We start from the raw sequence: 25190 nt of genomic DNA, 5'->3' as shown, positions 1-25190 counted from the left end.
TTCTCCACCTTTCCTTCCGCATTTGTCTTCTTCTTGAACACCCATTTTCTGCCAATAGGTTTCCTTCCAGCCCTCAAATCCACTAGATCCCAAGGCTCATTTTTGTGCAAAGATGCCATTTCATCAACCATGGCCTCTTTCTAGAGTTTTCCATTCTCTAAATCTACTGCTTCTTTCACAGTTCTGGGATCATCATCAGTAATAGATAAAGAAAAATTTGAATAGAAAGCAGATGGACTATACCTTTCTAACTGCCTTCTTTCTTGAACTGATCTTCTTACACCCGAAGTTTGTAGCTCTTCATCTTCTGATTCCTCCTCCGCTATAGAGTCTGATTCTTCCTCCTTTAGCTCAAACTCTATCTTCTCAGGTTCCTTTGGTTGGACTTCATGTTTAATAACATATTTCACCTCTCTAAACACCACATCTCAGTTGTATGCAACCTTCCTTGTTGATGTGTTCCAAAGCTTATAACCCTTTAAACCATCCTTATACCAAATAAAGATGCACTTTTCAAAGTTACTATCCAACTTGGTTCGTTTGTCCTTTGGAACATGTACATATGCATCACATCTAAATACCCTCAAATGTGAAAGAGAGGGTTTCTTACTAGTGCATACCTCTTGTGGAGTCTTATCCTCCAACGCTGATGAAGGTGATCTATTGACCAGGTAACATGTTGTCTCCACCGCCTCTGCCCAAAATTCTTGTCCTAACCCGACACCACTGAGCATGCTTCTTTCCCTTTCCATCAATGTCTTGTTCATTCTTTCTACAACAGTGCTACCTTGTAGCTTGTACAGAGTTCCAGTCTGAACTCCCCACATAAATATGAGTGCTCCTCGAACCATCTTGCAGGAATCCTTCTCGAACACTATTTTTACCCTTGCATCATCCAACTTGCTCACATAAAATCATATTTCTAGCTAAAGAAGGAATATGCAGAACACCTAGAAGTGTTCTAACCCTTCCACCTTGCAACTTCAACTTCTACGACCAACGATTATAATCTTCCTATCATCCCCTAAGAAGACATCACCACCATCGTATTTATTATACTCGTAGAACCACTTTCTATGGGGAGTGAAGTGAAAGGATGCACTTGAGTTAATCAAACATGCCTCATGAACTACATCTGTACTTGAAGAAACCAAGTACACATCCCCACCTTCATTTGAAGTGATTTTCGCCTCTGCAGAAGAAACATCAATAGATCCCTTTCCTTTGTCAGGAGCTTTAGATTTATAGTCCCTTTTGTAGTTCCCTTCCTCTCCACATTTCCAGCGCACAACCTTTAGAGGTTTTCCTAGAGATTTAGATCTCCCTCTAGATTTAGATCTCCCACTCGATGACTTATTTTTGTTTCTATTCTGGGACCGTCCTCATACAGACAAGGCATCACCATTCTAGCTCTCCATATTTTTCCATCTTATCTCCTCTGTTAGCAAGGATTAGACTATTTCATCAATCTGCAAGGCAGTTGCATTGCTACCTATTACAATAACCACACTATCCCATGAATCTAGTAGAGAACACAAAAAACTCATGCACTTATCTTCATCTAAAATTTTAGTGTCAATAGATAATAACTAACTTACCACAATATAAAATGCGTTCAAATCCTCTGTCACCGAGTCTCCATCTTTCATCCTCAGGTTATATAGCTTTTTCCGTAGGAACAGTTTATTCACCAGAGACTTAGATTGGTACAAAGTTCCTAACTTGTCCCACAAAGGCTTCATCGTAGCTTCCCCTGATACATTCAACAATATTGAATCTGAGACACACAATCCTATTATGCTCTTTGCCTTCCGATCCAACTTCTTCCATTCTTCATCGAACACTCTTGTTGGTTTAGTACTTGGATCTATTGTGATCCACTAATCTTTATCCATGAACAAATCCTCCATCTTGAGTTTCCATAACTCAAAACTCTGACCATTAAATTTATCGATCTCTATCTTTCCACTAGTCTCCATCTTCTTTCACCACTAGAATCGATCCACAGATCTCCCACTGAACAGGGTCTACCACAAGCCCGAGTGAAACTCCTCAGCAACAAAGGCATCCCCTTGAAGCCTGTTAGAGTCGGTCTGATCAGCCCTCCGTCAGAGATCAAAAATCTTTGTGTATTTCAATTTTAGGTGTCCCGCTCCATCCACTCAACTACATTTCACTAGGGACATGCCATGATCTGATGGAGAAAGTCATGCTAGTCATTTTCCCTCATGTCTGGTCCCTGCTGGCTCAGGTCTTGGTCCATAATCACTGAAAATCATGACAGTCCAGGTCTGGTCCTTTACAGGACAAAGTCATGTTTTATGATTGGGTCTAGGAATTCATCAATTTGGTCTTCGAAAACATGTCCAGAACAAAGCCGTGCAGGCCATAGGGAGGCCTTACATAGCTATGGTTCAGAAAGCTTCATCATCACCTAAAAAGACTTCGACTCTTCTTCAAAACTCTGTTTTGAAGAAAAGTCAAACAAGCTCAATCATGACAAAATTTTTTCAAAAAATCACCAGTTGACTTTTCAGGTTGCAGTTATGATTTACATGGCCCAATGCTTTGTTGTATAGTCCCTGCAAAGAGGTGCCGAAAATTTCATCATTTGAGCCAAAATTTCAAAGGAAAAGTGAAAATCAGTGTGTTTTAGAGTCAATGAAAAAGTGTAGAACACAAACATTAGAAAATGGGTTTTCAAGGAAGAAAAAATCAAACCCATCTCTCCCAAGCCTATATATACTTGTTTTTGCCCAAATCGAAGCCATTGTGTTCTTGCAAGACTTGGAGAGACATTGCAAAGGTGAGACGGTGAAATCATGAGAGTTTGAGTGAGTGAGAGTTGGTTTTGGAGGGCGTGGCGCATACACCAAGGAGCGCGGCGCATACGCAGCCTTCCCGCCGCTCAGTTTTCTCAAGGGTGCAACGCACACCCATTGTGTGGCGCACTGGGCTTGGCACGCGACGCACAAAGCCAGGGGCATAAAAAATTGCCAAACCGCTTCAAATCTTGGTGAAGGCTAGCAAAACAAGAGGTAGGCCCTATTGACACCTCTTCTCCATCAATTTTGTCATTAATATGGTGTGTATGAGATGTTTAAATGGAACCCAAAAGCACAATGGCCAACCATGAAAAAATCACCAAGAAAAATAATGGATGGGGTTGCAAGATTGTGATGTTAGCACCAAGGTCACTCCCCTCCCTTTTTTTTTCCCTCTCCTCTCATTTTCCCCATCTCCCCTTGACCGTTTTTCCCTAGAGGCCACCCTAAATCCACACTAAAACCCTCCCCTATTCTTCCAAGCAAGTTTGGGTGACTTTAGCAGTGCGCAGCACGCACACGAGGAGGCGCCGTGCACTCAGGGCGCGCGGCGCACTAGGAGCCCGACCACAGTGCAAAAATACCACTGGCGTGACGCACTTAGAGCGCACGGCGCACAGAGGTATAAGCCCAGAAAAAAAAAAAAATTGCCTAAAAATTTGAATGCTCATCAAATTTGAAAAGATAGGCAACCTACATATACTCTTGCATTAAACTTGGAAAGAGTAGGATGGTTTAGGAGTATGAATCAAATGCAAAAGTTTTGATAAAGCCAACAAAAGAAGACATAAAGAAAACATGGTCCTAGGGTTTTTCTACAGTGACAGTACTGCCAAAGTATTCTCCTACCCTACCCCATCAATACTATACCCCAAAACACTCCTAAATCCCTGATGAATCTCTCCCTTTAGCCCCTATTCCATTTCATCATTCCTCTCCTAATACTCCCTGTTTTATTTTCCCCTTGGTGACAGATTTTCAGAGCATCTAATAGTTCTATTGGATTCAGAGGGCAGCATAAAACTCAGGGTACATACAATAGTAATGGCATCAGAAGTTTCATAAGAGTATGAGGAGGGGACCCACAGTGACACATCTTTAGGAGAGAGGGCCTATACGAGACATCATCGGAGTGGCAGACATCTTTGAGATGAGCCAAACACCCTCACTGAGCTGCAGGCATGCCCACTTGCCATGTCTTGCTTCCAGCACTTGGCATGTTATGAATTTTGTCAAAGGGTGGCAAATGTCAGAGCCCATCATGAGTTGGCCCACCTTTTTGCACTTCATCTACAGGGAGGTCAATCTGTCCTAGCTGGGATCACTTTCACATTGATACCGGAAACCATATCAGTGGCAACAGGAATACCGAACATTGGGGAACAGTGGCATAAGAAAAAGAAAGTGGAGGGGCATCATTATGAGCCTTACATCAAGGACAGTTGTTTGAGCCAGCTCCCCAGAGCTTTTCCATTCATATTTTTGAGGGATGAGTATGCCCCAGTCATGAGATTGATCATGAAGTATTTCAGTGGCGAGGGGAGGTTTTCTCGCCTTTATACCTATCACATCAAGTTGCTCATGCACTTTACGAGGATGTGGATGATGAGCCTCCCATTTTTCATCTGCGGGAACATAGAGAGGATGAAGAATTTCATGCAGCACAAGACCCCTCGACAACAGCTACACAGTGTCTATCATTTTTCTCTCATCCGGATTTTGGTGGACCATCAGTTGGGATTGCAGGGTATTGCTTGGGAGGACTTCATCTCCCGTGATTTCTTCAGCACTCCACTGGTGGTATCAGAGGCAGAGCATGAGGTGGGGGGTCCTTCACATCAATTTGAGTGCCATGAGACTACCACCATGCAAGTATACATCACATAACAGAAGGGCAGTAGACCGTTGTTTGCAGCAGCAAAGTGAGTGTTATCTCCACCCGGGGTGGAAGGGGCCTCACTTCCGACATTAGCATCACAGGAGAAGATCAGAGGTAAGGAGACATTGCATGACGAGGGGCCTTCAGGAGAGCCATCAGGTGAAAAAGAGACTGAATTAATTCTCCTTCAGGGTGATGAGACAGATGCAGAACCAAAAAATGCAGAGCTTATAGAGATCATCCGGGAGCAGCAATAAGAGATTGAAGACTTGTTGATTGATTTAGAAAGGGCTAAGTGGAAAATGAAGTACTTGGAGTAGAGAAACAAGCATCTAGAGGACCAACAGACGATTATGGAGCTTCAAAACATTCGTGAGCATCGCCAAGCTGCTCAAAGGAGAAGAGTTCAGCCCACATCACTAGAGAAGGCGATCAATGAGGATCGGGAGGACTATCTTGACATCAGGAACATGTAGCTGGAGAGGATGCTGGACAAAGCCAATCAAAACCTTGCTCTACTGAGACACATGACTTTTTGTTACAGGGTGCGAAACATGAGTGCACAAGCCCGGATAAGGAACTTGAAAGCAAAATTGAGGAAAGCCACAAGAAGAGAAAATTGGGCAAAAGAGCAAGATAGGCTTAGAATTTTGGCTGAGGCTTCCTTGGTCCATCATAGCACCCCATAGAGATCCTCCAGCCCAAATTTCAGAAAATTTGGGCAAATTTTGGTCACAGGGAAAGTTTTTGGACAAAAAACAGGGATTTTGTCCCTATGCACCGCGCCACTGGCGCGACGCTAAAATTCTAGGGCTCCAATGGAGAAATGGCTTGCATATTTGGATTCATCATCGAAAATTACAACTACTAGTGTCCGGGAAGAAATTTTGACAAGATCTGGGTCTCCTAAAGGTCAAAAAACACCCAAAAATGGCCTCTCTGCCACTCTTTTGACACACAGAAAGCAGTCTTGGGAGAATGAAGATTTGGAGGGGCAAATGAGCACCAAATTTAGAAATTCTGGTGGGGTTAGAAATTAGATAGGACAGGCTTCCCAACAAGCCCACTTTCACACATTTTGGACACCTGCAAGTGCCCCAAAATAGGCCCCAAAGTAGCGTGAAGCACAGAGAAAATGGCGCGGCGAACGGAGGGAAAATTGCCAATTTTATTCCATTTCGCGAAATTTCGGTTCGCGACTTCTCCAAGTGGGCCCGGTCATCTACACTTCGGTTTTTTGGCACCAAAGGCGGCATGTAAAGAGTGTTTTCTCCATATTGGCTTCTATCCAAGTGGCGAAGGAAGGAAAACGGTCACCCAATGCCAAATGTCATGTTTACAACGCTGCACCTGTAGTTGATGGTTGGCTCTCCATCTCCATTTTGTAATGATTTGAGTAACTTCCCAAACCTTGGGATTTCTATCTCTTCCTCACAAATTCTATATATTGTATGCAAGTTATTTGCAAAAGGTTGGTTGGCTTGTAACTTCTGGGAGACTGTGGGAAAGAAACTTTGTTTCTTCACTGTGTATTTTTGACAGAAAATTAATGAAAGGTAGCGGCTCTGTTTCATGAGATTATTGTGGTTGTGAGTTTAGCAAATGTGTCTCTTATGTTTTCATATGTATTCTGTTATGTTTCATAATTCGATTCATGTTCATTTCCAGTGAAATTTTCTGAGTGAGATTAGGTAGAATTCAATTTTATTGCTTTGCCTGTGGGAAAATTTCATGTTCAGTGTTATTCTTCTGTTGAAAAGGATTCATGTCACTATGCCCTTTTCACTTTCTTCAGCAATCTCTTCATGCCGCGGTAACCTCTAACTAAATTGTTACATTTTCCGCCTACCTTCCCTCACGGAATAATCTGTGCCTTTATATTAAATTCTCTGTTCTTTGCTGAGCGCCGGTCCCATAACATCCCAGAAGCTCGGTCATTCATGAAAATTGTTTCCAGAATCCCTATTCACTTACTAGCCTAAGGTAAATATTTCATTGTAAGTCATCTCAGACCGTTTTCTATTATGCATTCACTGAGCGTGACACAGAGAGAGCCCTCTTTTGCTCTGGTAGGGCTAGCTACCAGACTGAGCGTGGTTCGTGGTTACGTTAATTTTTTCCTTCCTTCAGCTTGAGGCAGATTTATGTGCTAACATAGTGGTGACCATATTGGGGACTAAGTTGAAATCAAATCCCCTTGTTTCATAATAATTCTAGGCTTCCGGATGATGAGCGTAGGATTGGAAAGGCTGAGTAAGTTGGTCGTGTCCTGTGATTTTTCTCAATAGCACGCTGGCTTCAAGGAGATATACCAGAGCCAATCCAGACTCAGATCCTCCTCATATTTATGAAAACCCTAATTTGATCCCAAGACTCCTTTGTCAAGAGAGCACCATAACTCCCATGTTCAAATCCCATTCATGTCCCGACATTTTGAGTATCTTGAAGAGCTTGAGTTTGACGAACGATTTGAAATATCACTGTTTGAGTCTAAATCTGAAAGGGTTGTTGATTATACAATCCCCAATCCGCAATTTCTTGTAGACCTTGAAATACAAAGAGATAATAGATTAATTGATAATTACATTGCAACACAACCCCAAACCCCAACTGCAAGCCCCTTCCAAACTGTGCACACTCCTCTGACACCTCCAAGGCCAAATCCACCAAGAATGATGGCTTCCTGTTTTGCTCCCCTTGTTCTGCCCCAAGTCCTAGATGACATGCGAAATGATTATCAAAGTAAAAATCCTATTTTTTGATGGCACTCCTAACAACATTACTGCTCAGCAACATGTAGAAAATGGCAGACTTCTATGAACTTCATGAGATCGATGCGGAGAACGTGGCAATGAGGCTCTTTGTACAAACATTTGCAGGTGATGTGAGGAAATGGTTCAGAGGTTTGACGGCTGCAAGTATCACTACCTTGGCTGAACTACAAAGGCAATTTTTGAACCGGTGGGAAGTGAAAAAGAATCCCCTTCAAATTCTGGCCGAATATGAACAAATCAAACGGAATGCCAGTGAGTCGGTCCAAGATTATTGTGTTAGATTTAATGCAGTCTACAATGAAATTCCAGACCATAGAAAGCCACCTGTGGGACTAGCGATGATGAAGTTTCCAGATGGTTTTGATGCTGACATGGCGTACCAATTAAGAGAGAGAACCGGCTACAATGGAAGACATGCAGAAAATTGCGGTCAGCGTTGAGGCAAATCTGTTGTCCTAAAGAGCTAGAGCGAAAGAAGAGAAGAAAATCACTGTGAAAGAAGAATCTTCTTCAATGGATCAACTTCTCAAAAAGGTAGAGCAGATGCTTGAAAGGGTAAAACTTGACAAGCCAGAGCCACAAGTTAGGAATCCTAACTTTCGTGGTCAGCAGCAGCCACAATATAGAATAAGACAAAGAGATGAGCGAACTCAAGAGTAGATAGCACAACAGCCGATACAAACATCCTTGCAGCAGAGTTTTGTGCATGGATCGGAGTCAGATGAGGATGGGAATGGAATAGGTGAGGAAAACCACCTCTTTAATCCATATGAGCTGCCTAGTTACATTACCGAAGAGGAAGAATGTGCAATGAATTCAGCTGCACACCAAGACACTGATTTTATTCTAGCTAGCGACACCGTGTTGGAAGAAGAATCAAAAGAATATCAAAGGGGGTATATGAATGCTCTGTCTACTCAACAACAACAATATTCACTTAGAAACAGAGATGTTCTAGCCAAACCAATTCAGAAGAAGAAGGAGGGTGAGACGACAAAAAATGATTCATCAACTACACAAAGAAAAGGAAAGGAGGTGGTTGGTCCGGAGAGAAGAAAATCAAAATCAGTAGAACAATCATAGCAACCAACCACATGAAAAGAAAGGGAAAGGAAAGATATCCCAGTCAAAGAGGTGGAAAAAACTCTCACTTTTAGCCTAGAGAATGAGATTTCTAAGTTAAAGGTATCCATCCCCTTGACTGAAATCATGAAGAACAACAGTTATAGAGGACAGATTTCTAAAATGTTGAATTTGGACCCAATGTCCGACATGGTAAATGTAGAAGATGATCAGCCTGAAATGATTTTTGGACCAGCAACGAATGGTGAGTCTCCTGATAGCCATGTGACACCCTTCTATATCAGTTTACGGTTTCATGATTTTGTGTTACACAATGCTATGTTCGATTCCGGAGCTTCTCACAATCTCATGCCCAAGGCTATCATGGATAAGCTCGGCCTGGACATCACCTGGCAATATCATGATCTCTATTCATTCGATTCCAGCAGAGTAAGATGTATAGGACTCATCAAAGACTTGGTTGTGAGTTTGGATTAGCTTCCTATGAAAAATGTTTTGATGGATGTGGTGGTAGCAGATATTCCTCCAAGGTTTGGCATGCTTCTTTCCAGGTCTTGGGTAGCGAAATTGAAAGGGACACTACAGCTGGATTTCTCCTATGCAACAATCCCGATGTTTGGACAAATGAGGAAGTTATATCGGGAACAAAAAATGAAATATATGATCACAAGCAAGGAGAAACCTATAAATCATCCTATAAACTATGTACATATAGATTTAGAGTCTTTTGTTTTGTTTTCAGATAGTTTAAATGAGATAGATAGTTAGATAGTAGAAGCAGATGACATACCGGAAATAACAGAAAATTTCAGAGAAATTTTGAAGAAAGAAGGACAAGAAAAGCAGCAAAATGTTGGGAAATCAGTTGAAAGTAATGGACAGCAAGCAGACAAGGCACGACAAACAGATTTCCAGCACTTACAAGAGGAGGAAGAAGGCTTGTGGACCATGGATTTCGATGGATCCTTTGAGTGTTCAAATAATGAAGATGAGTATGAGGCTCTGATTGCTAGCCTGAAGATTCTTAGAAAGCTAAATGCAAAGAGGATTTCAGTATATGGCGACTCTGAGTTGGTAATAAAACAGGTCAGAGGTGAGTATCAAGCAAAACATCCTAGGATGCGGGCTTATCGTAATGTCGTTTTAGACATCTTGAAGCTATTTTCAGAATACACCTTGACATGCATGCCATGTATACAAAATAGTATTGTTGATGCTCTTTCCAAGGCAGCGAGCCGCTCGAAGATCCCCATGAAGTCCAGCAATAAATTTGAAATCCATGTCAAGCACCATCCAACCATTCCAGACAATCAGCGACATTGGAAAGTGTTTCAAGATGATGAGGAGATTAAGGATTTTCTGCTCAACAAGGGCAAGTTCAAAGAAACCTCAATTGATGTAGAAAACAATGAAGACAAAGGGAATGGTACAGATGAAGTGCAGATCAATCAAATGGACGTATTGCAGCTGAAGAATAACATCATTCCTAAGGCTTGATACCTTTAGAGGAACATTTTGATCAGGATGATGTAGCCCACAAGCGAACATTGCAGCTGACAGAAAAGGGTGTAGAAGAAGTCAACATCGGTACAGCTGCCAATCCAAAGTTGGTAAAATTGTCCAAAGCATTACCGCCAAAGATCAAGGACAAATACATCAGTTTGATAGCTTCATTTGCAGATGTATTTTCTTGGGATTATTCTGATTTAAAGACCTATGATACAAATATTATTCAGCACACAATACCCATCAAGCCCAACCAAAAACCATTTAGACAAAAGCTAAGAAGGATAAATCCAAAGTTGTTGCCATCCATCGAAAAGGAGGTAACTAGGTTGTATAAGTTAGGTATCATTGTGCCCATAATATTTTCAGATTGGATATCTAACTTAGTGCCTGTACGCAAGAAGACTGGTGAGATCCTCCTATGCATTGATTTCAGAAATTTGAATAAGGTCTCATTGAAGGACAACTATCTGCTACCCAAGATGGACCATATACTTCAGCGAGTAGTGGGTGCATCTCGTATGTCACTGCTTGATGGTTATTCTAGATATAACCAAATTTCTATCCATGAAGATGACAGAGACAAGACAACATTCGCCACTCCATGGGGAACCTTTCACTATGCCAAAATGCCCTTCGGTTTAAAGAATGGAGTTGCCACATTTCAACGGGAAATGGACGGAATTTGCAAATGAGAAGGATGTGTTTTTGGTGGTGTACTTGGATGATTTGACGGTATTTTCCAAATCTGATGAAGAGCACATGCATCACCTAAAAATTGTCTTTCAAAAATGTAGCAAATATGGCCTATCGCTGAATCCTAAGAAGAGCTTGTTCGCCATGGAGGAAGGAAAATTACTTGGGCACATCATTTCAAAGGATGGCATTCGTATAGACCCAGCACATGTGCAAGCAATTCAGCAAATCGATCTGCCCAAGAACAAAAAGGAAATACAATCATTCAATGGTAAGATGAATTTTCTGCGTCGTTTTGTGCCTAATCTTGCAGAACACTTAAAGGAAATGACCAACATGCTTAAGAAGGACAGCCAGGTGAAATGGATAGATGAGGCAGTAAAATCTTTCAACTTGGTCAAATTGGCCCTTTCTTCAGCTCCAGTTCTAATCAGCCCGGACTACACTCAGGATTTCATATTGTTTTCATTTGCTTCTGAGCACACTATGGCAACAGTATTATTGCAGAAGAGAGATGATCATGAAAGACCCATTGCATTCTTCAGCAGGGCTATAAGGGATGCAGCTTTAAAGTACAACATCATTGAGAAGCAAGCCCTGGAATTGGTGAAGGCATTGAAGGATTTCTGGGTGTATATCCTACATTCTCACATTCTGGCCTATGTTCCTAATACTGCTCTAAAATATGTTTTAGTGCAGACTGATCCGAAAGGGAGAAGAGGCAAATGGATTGAAGCCTTGCTGGAATATGATGTGGAGATAAAGCCTACAAAGCTGCTCAAAGGATAGGGGTTGGCGAAGCTAATGGCCGAATCAAACTTGCATGCATTAGACACAAATTTGATCACTTCCATGTCCTATGAGAATGAGGAAGGAATGTAAATTCAGGTATCCAAAATGTTTGCTTTGTCCCCGTGGTATTCAGATATAATATATGTGCTGAAAAATCTATCACCACCACGCAGCATGACTAGAAACAAAGCGAGAACACTCAAATTGAAAGCTGCCAAGTTTTGTATTTTGAATTCTGCACTATATTCGAAAGATCCCAGTGGCATTTTGTTAAATTGTCTAGTGAAAGAGGAGGCAAAGAAAGCCATGGAGGATTTCCATAGAGGAGAGTGTGGTGGTCATCTTTTTTGGAAATCAACAGCGAAAAAAATTTTGAGAGCAGGGTACTACTGGCCTACTTTGTTTGATGATGTGCATAAGATGGTCAAGCATTATCATAAATGTCATATTTTCTAAGGAAAATAGAAATTACAGCCTTTGCCACTTAAGCCTATTGAAGTGAGCGCTCCCTTCCAGCAGTGGGGGTTGGATTTCATTGGGGAAATTCATCCCGCCTCTTCCGGACAGCATAGATGGATCCTTACAGCGACGGACTATTTCACAAAATGGATTGAGGCAGCCCTTACCAGACAAGCCACAGACAGGGTAATCATTTCATTTCTCGAAAATAACATCTTGTCTCGCTTTAGTTGTCCAAACAAATTAATCACCAGTAATGCAGTAGCTTTCAAATCAAAAAGGATGGTAGAATTTTGTCATAAGTATCACATAATTTTGGGTCATTCAACTACCTATCATCTGCAAGGCAATGGATTGGTGGAATCTTCGAATAAATCTTTGGTCAACATCATCAAGAAGCTGCTGGAGATAAATAAAAAGAGCTGGAACAAGAGGCTGGTCCATGCACTTTGGGTAGATCGGATCAGTCAGAAAAAGACTATTGGTATGTCACTGTTTGAGCTTGTTTATGGAGTTGACACGCTATTCCCCACCTCTCTTGTTGCCCCAGTGGTCAGACTTCTTCAGGAGGTCGGCAGTGAAGAAGATCCCATGCAGAGAAGGCTGAATCAAATGATCCACTTGCAGCAAACAAGAGAAGAAGTTTTCCAGAACACATCCAAGTTTCAGGAGAAGATAAAGAAAATCTATGACAGAAAAGAAAAAGCAGATAAATTTCAGTTGGATGATGTGGTGCTGAATTGGGATGCAAGGAATGAAGAGAAAGGCAAGCACGAAAAGTTCGAAAATCTGTGGAAAGGTCCTTTCAATATTGCAGCATATAGGGTTCAGAATGCCTTTCTTCTGAAGGAAATGAATGGGGAATATTGTCCTGGAGGGCCGATCAATGGTCGGCTGCTCAAGCGGTATCACTGGTGATATATTAACGTTGCTTCCACTGTCATTGTAAATACCATTTTTATTTCAGTTTGGTTTTAGTCTGTAAAGTTAGTTTTTGAGTTTTTTCAATGTCAAGTAGAGCCAATTTCTTGGTCATTTCATTTTTATAAATAAGTCAGAGTCTTGTGCAATTTAGCGAAATAATGACTCCATAGCCCAATGGACAAAAGGCACTGCGTAGCTCCTCTAGAGATCTGATGTTCTTGGCACCTCCAAGGAGCTACCATCCCCCATTGGAGCCAATGTTAGAGTCAGTCTGATCAGCCCTCCATCAAAGATCAAAACTCTTTGTGCATTTCAATTTTAGGTGTCCCGCTCCATCCACTCACCTGCATTTCGCTAGGGACATGCCATGATCTGACGGAGAAAGTCATGCAAGTCATTTTCTCTCATGTCTGGCCCCTGCTGGCTGAGGTCTTGGTCCATAATCACCGAAACTCATGACAATCCAAGTCTGGTCCTTTACAGGACAAAGTCATTTTTTATGATTGGGTCTAGGAATTCATCAATTTGGTCTTTGAAAACATGTCCAGAACAAAGCCATGTAGGCCAGAGGGAGGCCTTACATAGCTATGGTTTAGAAAGCTTCATCATCACCTGAAAAGACTTCGAATCTTCTTCAAAACTCTATTTTGAAGAAAACTCAAAGAAACTAAATTATGACAATTTTTTTTCAAAACATCACCAGTTGACTTTTTAGATTGCAGTTATGATTTACATGGCCCAATGCTCTGTCATACAATCCCTGTAAAGGGGTGCCGAAAATTTCATCATTTGAGCCAAAATGTCAAAGGAAAAGTGAAAATTAGTGTGTTTTAGAGTCAATGAAAAAGTTCAGAACAAAAACATTAGAAAATGGGTTTTCAAGGAAGAAAAAATCAAACCCATCTCTCCCAAGCCTATATATACTTGTTTTTGCCCAAATCAAATCCATTGTGCTCTTGCAAGACTTGCAGAGACATTGCAAAGGTGAGAGGGTGAAATCATGAGAGTTTAAGTGAGTGAGAGTTGGTTTTGGAGGGCGCGACGCATACACCAAGGAACGCGGTGCACACAGAGGGCGCGGCGCAGATGTAGCCCGCCCGCCGTTCAGTTTTCTCAAGGGTGCGACGCACACAACGAGGGGCATAAAAAATTTCCAAACCACTTCAAATAATGGTGAAGGCTAGAAAAACAAGAGGTAGGCCCTGTTGACACCTATTCTCCACCAATTTTGTCATTAATATTGTGTGTATGAGATGTTTAAATGGTACCCAAAAGCACAATTGCCAACCATGAAAAAATCACCAAGGAAAACAATGGATGGGGTTGCAAGAATGTGATGTTAGCACCAAGGTCGCTCCCCTCCCTTTTATTCTTCCCTCTCCTCTCATTTTTCCCCATCTCCCCTTGACCATTTTTCCTAAAGGCCGCCCTAAATCCACCACTAAAACCCTCCCCCTATTCTTCCAAGCAAGTATGGGCGATTTTGGCAGTGCGCGGCATGCACACGAGGAGGCGCCGTGCACTCAGGGCGCGTGGCGCACTGGGAGGCTGGCCACAGTGCAAAAATACCATTGGCGCGATGCACTCAGAGCACGCGGTACACTAGGTAGAGCGCGCAGCGCACAGAGGTATAAGCCCAGAAAAACAATAAATTTTCCTAAAAACTTTGGATGCTCATCAAATTTGAAAAGATAGGCAACCTACATATACTCTTGCATTAAACTTGGAAAGAGTAGGATGGTTTAGGAGTATGAATCAAATGAAAAAGTTTTTACAAAGCCAACAAAAGAAGACATAAAGAAAACACGGTCCTAGGCTTTTGCTACACTGAGAGTGCTGCCAAAGTATTCTCCTACCCTACCCCATCAATACTATACCCCAAAACACTCCCAAATCCCTGATGAATCTCTCCCTTTAACCCCTATTCCATTTCATCATTCCTCTCCTAATACTCCCTGTTTTATTGTCCCCTTGGTGATAGATTTTCAAAGCATCTACCAGTTCTATTGGATTCAGAGGGCAACATAAAACTCAGGGTACATACAACAGTAATGGCATCAGAAGTTTCATCAGAGTATGAGGAGGGGACCCATAGTGACACATCTTTAGGAGAGAGGGCCCATAGGAGACATCACCAGAGTGGTAAACATCTTAGAGATGATCCAAACACCCTCACTGCGCTGCATGCATGCCCACTTGCCATGTCTTGTTTTCAGCACTTGGCATGTTATGAATTTTGTCAAAGGGTGGAAAATGTCAGAGTCCATAATGAGTTGGCCCGCCTTTTTGCACTTCATCTACAGGAAGGTCAATCTGTCTTGGCTAGGGTCACTTGCAACAGGACTACCGAACATTGGGGAATAGTGGCATAAGAAAAAGAAAGTGGAGAGGCATCATTATGAGCCTTACATCAAGGAAAGTTGTTTGACCCAGCTCACCAGAGTTTTTCCATTCAGATTTTTGAGGGATGAGTATGCCCCACTCATGAGATTGATCATGAAGTATTTCAGTTGCGAGGGGAGGTTTTCTTACCTTTATGCCTATCACATCAGGTTGCTCATGCACTTTACCAGGGTGTGGATGATGAGCCTCCCATTTTTTATCTACGAGAACATAGAGAGGATGAAGAATTTCATGCAGCACAAGACCCCTCGACAGTAGCTAAATAGTGTCTATCATTTTGCTCTCATCCGGATTTTGGTGGACCATCAGTTGGGATTGCAGGGTATTGCTTGGGAGGACTTCATCTCCCGTGATTTCTTCAACGCTCCACCGATGGTATCAGAGGCAAAGCATGAGGTGGGGGGTCCTTCAAATCAGTTTGAGCGCCATGAGAGTGCCACCATGCCAGTATACATCACATACCAGAAGGGCAGTAGACCGTTGTTTGCAGCAGCAAAGCGAGTGTTATCTCCACCCGGGGTGGAAGGGGCCTCGCTTCTGACATCAGCATCACATGAGCAGAGCAGAGGTAAGGAGCCAGTGCATGATGAGGACCCTTCAGGAGAGCCATCAGGTGAAAAAGAGACCGAATTCATTCTCCTTCAGGATGATGAGACGGATGCAGAACCAACAAATGCAGAGCTTATATAGATCATTCGGGAGCAGCAATCAGATATTGAAGACTTGTCCATTGATTTAGAAAGGGCCAAGTGGAACATGAAGTACCTGGAGCAGAGAAACAAGTAGCTGGAGGACTAGTAGATGATTATGGAGCTTCAAAACATTCGTGAGCATCACCAAGCTGCTCAAAGGAGAAGAGTCCAGCCCACATCACTGGAGCAGGCGATCAATGAGGATCGAGAGGCCTATCTCGAGATCAAGAACATGCAGTTTGAGAGGATGCATACAAATCTGATTAGAACCTTGCTCTACTGAGACACATGACTTTTTGTTACAGGGTGCGAAACATGAGTGCACAAGCCCAGATAAGGAACTTGAAAGCAAAATTGAGGAAAGCCACAAGAAGGGAAAAATGGGCAAAAGAAAAAGATAGGCTTAGAATTTTGGATGATGCTTCCTTGGCCCATCATAGCACCCCATAGAGATCCTCCAGCCCAAATTTCAGAAAATTTGGGCAAATTTTGGTCACAGGGAAATTTTTTGGACAAAAAACAGGGATTTTCTCCCTATGCGTCGCGCCATGGGCGCGATGCTAAAATTATAGGGCTCCAATGGAGAAATGGCTTGCATATTTGGATTGAACATCGAAAATTACAACTATTGGTGTCTGGGAAAGAAATTTTGACAAGATCTGGGTCTCCTAAAGGTCAAAAAACACCCAAAAATGGCCTCTCTGCCACTTTTTTGACACACAAAAAGAAGTCTTGGGAGAATGAAGATTTGGAGGGGAAAATGAGCACCAAATTTGGAAATTCCAGTGGCGTTAGAAAGTAGATAGGACCGGCTTTCGAACAAGCCCACTTGGGCACATTTTGGACGCCTAAAAGTTCCCCTAACCAAGCCCCAAAGTAGCGTGATGCACAGAGAAAATGGCGCGGCGCACAGAGGGAAAATTGCCAATTTTCTTCTGTTTCGCGAAATTTTGGTTCGAAACTTCTCCAAGTGGGCCCGGTCATCTACACTTTGGTTTTTTGGCACCAAAGGCGGCATTTAAAGAGTTTTTTCTCCAGATTAGCTTCTATCCAAGTGGCGAAGGAAGGGAAACTGTCACCCAATGTCGAATGTCATGTTTGCAACACTGGACCTGTAGCTGATGGTTGGCTCTCCATCTCCATTTTGTAATGATTCGAGTAACTTCCCAACCCCTGGGCATTCTATCTCTTCCTCACACATTCTATATATTGTATGCAAGTTATTTGCAAAAGCTTGGTTGGCTTGTAACTTCTGGGAAACTATGGGAAAGAAACTTTGTTTCTTCACTGTGTATTTTTGACAGAGAATTAGTGAAAGGCAACGGCTTTGTTTCATGAGATTCTTATGGTTTTTAGTGTAGACAATGTGTCTCTTATGTTTTCATATGTATTCTGTTATGTTTCATAATTCAATTCATGTTCATTTCCAGTGAAATTTTCTAAGTGAGATTAGGTAGAATTCAATTTTATTGCCCTGCCTGTAGGAACATTTCATGTTCAGTGTTATTCTTTTGTTGAAAAGGATTCATGTCACTATTCCCTTTTCACTTTCTTCAGCAATCTCTTCATGCTGCGGTAACCTCTAACTAAATTGTTACATTTTCTGCCTACCTTGCCTCACAGAATAATATGTGCCTTTGTATTAAATTCTCTGTTCTTTGCTGAGCGTCGGTCCCATAACATCCCAGAAGCTCGGTCATTCATGAAAATTGTTTCTAGAATCCCTATTCACTTACTAGCATAAGGTAAATATTTCATTGTAAGTCATCTCAGACCATTTTCGACCATCCATTCACTGAGCGTGACACAGAGAGAGCCCTCTCCTGCTCTGGTAGGGCTAGCTACCAGATTGAGAGTGGTTTGTGGTTACCCTAATTTTTGCCTTCCTTCAGCCTGAGGCAGATTTAGGTGCTAACAAAGCCAAAACAACTCTGATACCAAATCTAGGTTTGAACCCCATATATAAATTACCTGCACACGAATTCTAAAAAACATAAAATAAACAATGCGATAGCATAACACATAAAACACATATACACAGAGATTTTCGCTTGGATACAAAAACAGGGACTACTAGCTTGATTTTTCATTATTTTCCCTTCAATGTTACCATACATATTTATACATGCCGAAGCATATAACACCATGGACCGTAAAACAATCACATCCAAAACCATGGACCGAAAACCATAGTCATGTCCGCAAAACCTAATATAGGGTCCAAAAAAATAATTCCTGTGGCCTGCTCAACCCCCTCATACCCCCCTTTTAGCCCACCACATGCGATATTGTTAATCCATGATATTGTAACAAAGTCTATTAACATTAAGGATCTCCATAAGAAAGTGGGGTAAATCTTGGTTTTTATAAAATCTTGTTCCATATTTTTTTAAATGTATAAATGTTTGACTTGCATATTAATTCTTTATAGTTAATAATAAAATAATAATAATTAAAAATAAAGTTATAATTAAATTAGTTTTTATGTTTTTTCTCTTTTTTAAATTCTTTAATGTATCATGTAGCAAGTGTTTTGAATATGACTGCACTAATTTAATCATAGATTTTCAAATTTTTAATGGTGAAATAATGCAATAAAATATAAATTATTCTTCCTAACTTGTGAAGTGTGAGAAATACATCATTTTTAGAATTATAAAATGGGAAACATATATTTTTTTTAATTATTTTGAGACTGTGACTTATAAATGGTTTCCCTTATAAAATGAAATATATTCGTTTAATAAAATATATTTTAATATTTAATTAAAAAATTTTAAATCAAAACTTAAAATATCCTAAAATTTAACCTATCGTGATTATGTGTATGAAAGAACCACCATCATTATTTACGTCACCAAGGTCAACATGTCTCGTGAGCACTATAAAATGGGGCGTCCTCAGTAGATTGATAAGGATCACAATAATGGTGTCTCTTTGAAGGGATTCTTACTATTATTAGTAGAGGTGAGATTATTTCATTTACCATTCGAAGAGATTTCATTTGCAGCTGCCATGATGATCACTTCACTTGCCATTCTTCTCAATATGTTCTGGTACTTCATTCATATCTCTTAACCTAATGTTCATCCTCACTCGCTTGAGAAAATTTTTGAGGCTCCATGAGGGATAGCAGAGCTAGGCTAGCCTCGCTTGTTATGCTAACAAGATTCCTTCTAGTTTGAATTGATGATTCCTTATCTCCAAGAATTTAGATATCTAGATGATTAATTTGGTTATACCTAGACGGGGATTTTGGATGAAATGTTTCACCTTCTTCTTCTTATTCCTCATCATGCTCTTCATTTTTATTTTCTTCTTCATGCACTCCTTGATAGTTGTTTGGTTGTGCCTAGGTTTGAGGAAACATTGCACATCTCATTACATCAATACATTCAACAACCTTACCTGTCCTTTTGTTGTGACATATGTATACCTTGCTTCTATATGCATATCCAAGATAAATTATGTCCTCAAATATGGAATCAATTTCCCTAAATCATCTTCATTTATCTTAGTATAGAATTTTCTTCCAAACGCTTTGAAATGTTTAATAGTGGTTAGTTTACTTTTCCATATTTCATAGGGTTTTTCAGTATCATTACCATTATTTTTTCTCTATTCAAGATATAAAATATTGTGTAAACTAACTCTCCCCAAAATCTGAGCTTCAATGAGCATGGTTCTTGCCATTTCTTTCACTATTTTAATTTTTCTTTCAGCCACTCCATTTTGATGTGGAGTTCTTGCAGTAATTAGTTGTCTTCTAATTCCATGGTGCTCAAAAAATATGTTAAAATCATGGTAAATAAACTCACATCCTTTATTGCTCCCGAAGAAATTGTTTTTTAGATTAGTTTCATTTTCAACTAAAGGCTTAAATTATTTGAATTTCTCAAAAGCCTCATATTTTTCTTTGAGGAAGGTAACCGGTGTCATTCTCGTATAATAATTGACGAGCATCATAAAATACCTTTCTCCTTTCAATGTTTAAGTTTTAATATTAATTATTAAAACAATTAATATATGAGTTGAACATATATGCATTTCAAAAAATGTTACAAGATTCTTAACCATGGAGATTCAACCCTACTTTACCATGGAAATTCTTAATGTGTAAATATTTTTATTACAATAACATGCACCAATACCATGATTTATAAATAAAATCATAGGTTATTTCATAATACTCTACAATATTCCACTGGGGTTAAATTCCTATCATCCCCTTATTACCTATTGATAGTTAAATTAAAAATATGGAAGCCTTATTCCAAAATAGATACTCCAACAAGTGTGCTTATTTTGGAATAGGGATTCCATAGTTTTAATTTAATTATCAACAATTATATGGTGGATGGCGGAAATTTAACCTCAAGTTCCTATCATCCCCGTATTAGGTATTGATAGTTAAATTAAAAATATGGAATCCTTATTCCAAAATAGATACTCCAACAAGTGTGCTTATTTCCGAATAGGGATTCCATAGTTTTAATTTAATTATCAACAATTATTTGGTGGATGACAGCAATTTAACTTCTAGTGACTATCCTAAAATATTTTTAATAGTAATTATAAATCAAAGATTGATATTTATATCAAAAGTAGTTATGCTCTTTTTACTATTTTCATTAAGTTAGTTAATTAAAAGAAATCATATGAACATGTTTCATATCAATATGACTTATATCTGTTTGAGCATGTGGTATTAGTAAGTAAAGTGGGGGTAAATCTCTATAGTTAAGAATATTGTTATGTGTTTTTTTGAATGTTTATATGGTCAACTCATATATTAATTCTTTTTATAATTAATATAATAATAATAATCTAAAATAAAGTTATAATTTAATCACTTTTATGATTATTTATTTATTTATAAATTTTGGTAGTGTGAGATGTATCATGATGTAAGTTTATATGGATGCCCTAGTTAGTTATTAAGTAGAATATAGAGATTTAAACACCATGGCATATTCTAAAACATTGCATATTCTAAATCATTCTTAGTAGTAGTAAAAAAACAAAGAATGAGGTTTATTTTAAAATTAGTTATGCTCTTTTATTCAAATTCATTAGTTTAGAAAATGTCATGTTTTTTTGGATATGTGGAATTAGTAAGCTATGATGTTGTTAAAGGTGAAGGATCTTCATTGTTAAGAATGATGTTACATGTTCTTTTATATGTATATATATTCTCATATTTTTTTTTTATGATTAAAGTTATAGTTTAGGTAATTTCTATGTCTTTTTTAAATCATAGCAATTTTAGGTGTAATTTTTTTTAAACGAGAATGTAGATGTTGTATTTATATGCAATTTTATTTGTGGATAACAAAAAATCCATTAAGGATTACGTATCTATACTTCTTAAATATATTGACACAGGTAGGAAATAACTCAGAATATATATTAATGTAAAAGCAGGATTACATTAGAGACTCCTCGGTCTCTCTCACACACATACACAGGTCTGATTTCCTATTATTGGTGGCCTCTCCCTTTGCTCATAGGCTTACGTGTATTCATATGGAAACTTTGGATGGATTACTATGAAGGACATCATCCCATCCTTTAACAAAAGCCCTAAAGCCAGCTACATGCATACATATGTGGCAGACTTCATACACTCTATCTTTTCTCTATTTTAAAACAGGAAAGCCCCCTGTTTTGCTCAATGGTCCACATCCATTCTTCCTTTTATGCCTAAAAGCTATTCCTTGCTCCTAGGATCATCGAACTACTCATGTTCTCATTTATTTTTTTTGAGAGGATCTAATTAAATCACACTTAAAAACCTAAATATTAAATTGACTTGAGACTTAGGAAACTATTTCCTAAAATGCATGACCCCATATGTCTACTATTTACAATGATTTTCCCTTGGGTTGAATGCTCCTGCACCATTTTCTCTATAGGGAAATTTCGGAACATAGTGACCAACTCTACCACAAGCAAAACATTTCAAAGGAATCTCACCTCTAAATCTTCCAGTACCTACATGAAGTTTCTTCCCGAAATTTTCCTCTTCTTCATCTAATACATAACCTAGTTCCTTAACTTCCTCCTTTTATTTTCCTTTAGAAGTAGCCTTGAATGCAACATCTCTGATATCCGAGGGACCCTTTTTTCCCATTTCATAGGTTGTTAGAATCCCATGAAGTTGTTCAATAGTAAGGTTCTTCAAATCCTACATTTCTTCAATGACAAAGACTTTTGAATCGAATTTTGGAGTTATATACCTTAATATTTTATCAACAAGAGATGTTTATTTTACTCCGTCACTAATATTTCTCATTGAAATAACAATCTCATCTACTCTAAGAAATAAAATTGTAATTCTTTCATCATTATGCATTCTGAGAGTTTCATATTGAGTTCTAAAATTTTGCAGTTTGGCACACTTTACCTTGGTGTCGCTTTCATAAATTTCCATGACCTTATCCCATATAAATTTTGTGGTATTCATCTAGATGACTTTAACAAATTCTGATTATGCCAAGCTTCGTAGCAAGGCATTGACAACTTTTGCCTTGGTCTCATACTTTTTTTATGCTTCATATGCGTGAATGGTTGATGGATGTTGATAGCCTCATTCAACGATTCCTGAAACATTAGCTCGAAGTGATTGTAGTTAAGATATTTTTATTACCTTCCAAAAAAATAGATTGGATCCATTGAACAATGGTGGTCAGATGGATGTTTCTCCCTCTTGGTTCCTCATCTTGATGAATCTTCCTTCAAGAGATCAAGCTTCTTTTGAATGACTCGCTCTGATACCAATTGTTAGGAAAAATACTGAGAGGGGCCGGGGGAGGGGGGTGAATTCGTATTTTAAAACTTAATTGAACTTCTTGTTTTCTATTTAGATTTTTTGAACGACTTTAATGAAGTAAACCTGCGTATGTATGCTACTATTATGCAAACAACCAATGTATATTGAGTTAACTATAATTTCAATGAATTCTTCATTATTTTAACTTGAACGAGTGTATGAGTCCTTCATTAGGAATTAATTAAACAGTAAAAAAGTCCAGTAAGAACATAATAAATAAACACACATAGTCAACACATATGAACACCAGGATTTTCGGGTGGAAACCCAATGTAGGAAAAATATACCGCTCATGTTGTCTATGTCTTCTTTCAAAAATGTATTCTTTACAAACTTGTACTGGTGCAAACTCATACCAGTATAGAGGAATGCACCTGCAGAAGGCTACAACCTTCTCTCATTTTCAAGTACCTACTGGAAGGGAGCTACAAGCCCGGTATCTTCAATTCATTGTGGATCAGTTTTCACAATGTTTCAAACTGGATCCACGTGATCAACTTGTAGGCCACTTTTCATCAAATTTTCATACTAGACCCACTACCATCATGAAATCACTAAATCAACTAAAACAAATCAACCATTGAATCTCATTGCAACCAATCAATTTAAACCGAAACAGATCATGTGAATGTACTATCAATCATCAACCCTTACATTATTACTAAAACCAATTTTTGCTACTACAAACCCTAATAAAAAACATGTGAGAATATATACGTTGTTGTCATACATGCATATATATGTGATTTCAATGAAACATACCTCTGTATGGATCTCAAATCACTGAACCCCTAAACTTAATTACTGCACTACAGAAATCAATCATAGGCAGATATATCCTTCATCACAAACTTCTGATCTACTTAGATATCATTCACATCAATTGAATATTTCATCTACAAACCTTTCAACTTCATGAGGACTATCACATACCGATTATTTTGAGAAAGACCTCATCAACATACAAAAACACTCATAAAAAGACTAATCAAATATCATTAATTGCACACACTTCAGAAACCTTGGCATATGTACACCACCCTTACAAAATAAATCCATGTGTGTACACGCCTTTCACAAAGCATATCCGCGTACAGATCTTTCCATCATACATAATTGATATGCAACTATATAAAGGGAGACTTGCATATGTTGGTGCCTTTATTGAGACAAAGTAGCATATCAATATGTAATTATTGACTCATTCCTTTGCTGCACAACAAAACTTCATTGGAACCAAAATATTGGAAAACACAGTAACAAACAAAATTTAGCACATTGTTATCACAAGTCAACCCATAAACAAATCATGTAGCCATTTCAGATCTACAATATTTGATCCCACATCACATTCCTTGTGCAACCTTATTTCAGTTTAAACAATTCATCAATAGCCCATTATTTTCACACCAAACACTTTGATCTTCATCTCCTTATATATCTTAGGCCTTATTGAATACCACAAGTCAAATCCTTAGTAATTTTGATGGTATTCTTAGACGGGATCAAATATCTGTTGTTGCACTCATTACTATGGGTCAATACCATGGTAAAGACCTTGGGTGTTTAGGATACCATGGTGCAGAAATTGTACGCGCTTTTTCTTCTCCACACCCACGTATGTACGTGGCTTTGCTCCACAAAATCCGCACGTATTTATCAAAATATCACCTTCATCATTCTTCTATCTCTGGATTGATATGTATTTTCCCAAACTCTCTATCACATGTGTACTAGCTTGTAAAATCATCTTGTTATCATCATGTTCACAAACTTCATCAAGCACGTTGTCATCAAGCACAACACATGTTTCATAATGCCAACATATTAAGTAAATAAGGCTTCCAATCATGGACATTTACATGGTCTAGTTTGCTTCTAGAGACTCATCGTCTTTATTGAGATTGCATGTTGTTGTCATGGGAGTGCTCATTGGTGCACAACTTTCCACACAAAACTTATTTAATACTTATTTAAGGTACTTGGTCTATGCACTTTTCTAATGGATGAACCTGCAAACCAAGAATGAAAGATAGTTCCCCCAACACAAACATTTCATATTCCTTTGAAATGTTAATTGCAAGACGTTTTCTCATAGAATTAGTATCACTTCCAAAAATTATGTCATCTAGATTGGCAACAATGATTAGTAAGTTGTCAATTTTAGTATTGATATAAAAGTTGCTATCTGTTACCCCTCTCTTGAAGCGTTGTTGTTGAAGATATTTATCCAATCTATACTATGAGGCCTTAAGTTCTTGTTTTAAACCATACAAATATTTCATCAATCATCACACATAATCCTTGTCTTCTAATAAATGAAAT

Source organism: Pinus tabuliformis, chromosome 7 (genome assembly GCF_031772625.1).
Source record: "Pinus tabuliformis cultivar Carrire ecotype Pingquan chromosome 7, CPIR1, whole genome shotgun sequence".
Taxonomy (NCBI): Eukaryota; Viridiplantae; Streptophyta; class Pinopsida; order Pinales; family Pinaceae; genus Pinus; species Pinus tabuliformis.
Note: the sequence above shows the minus strand (reverse complement) of the source record.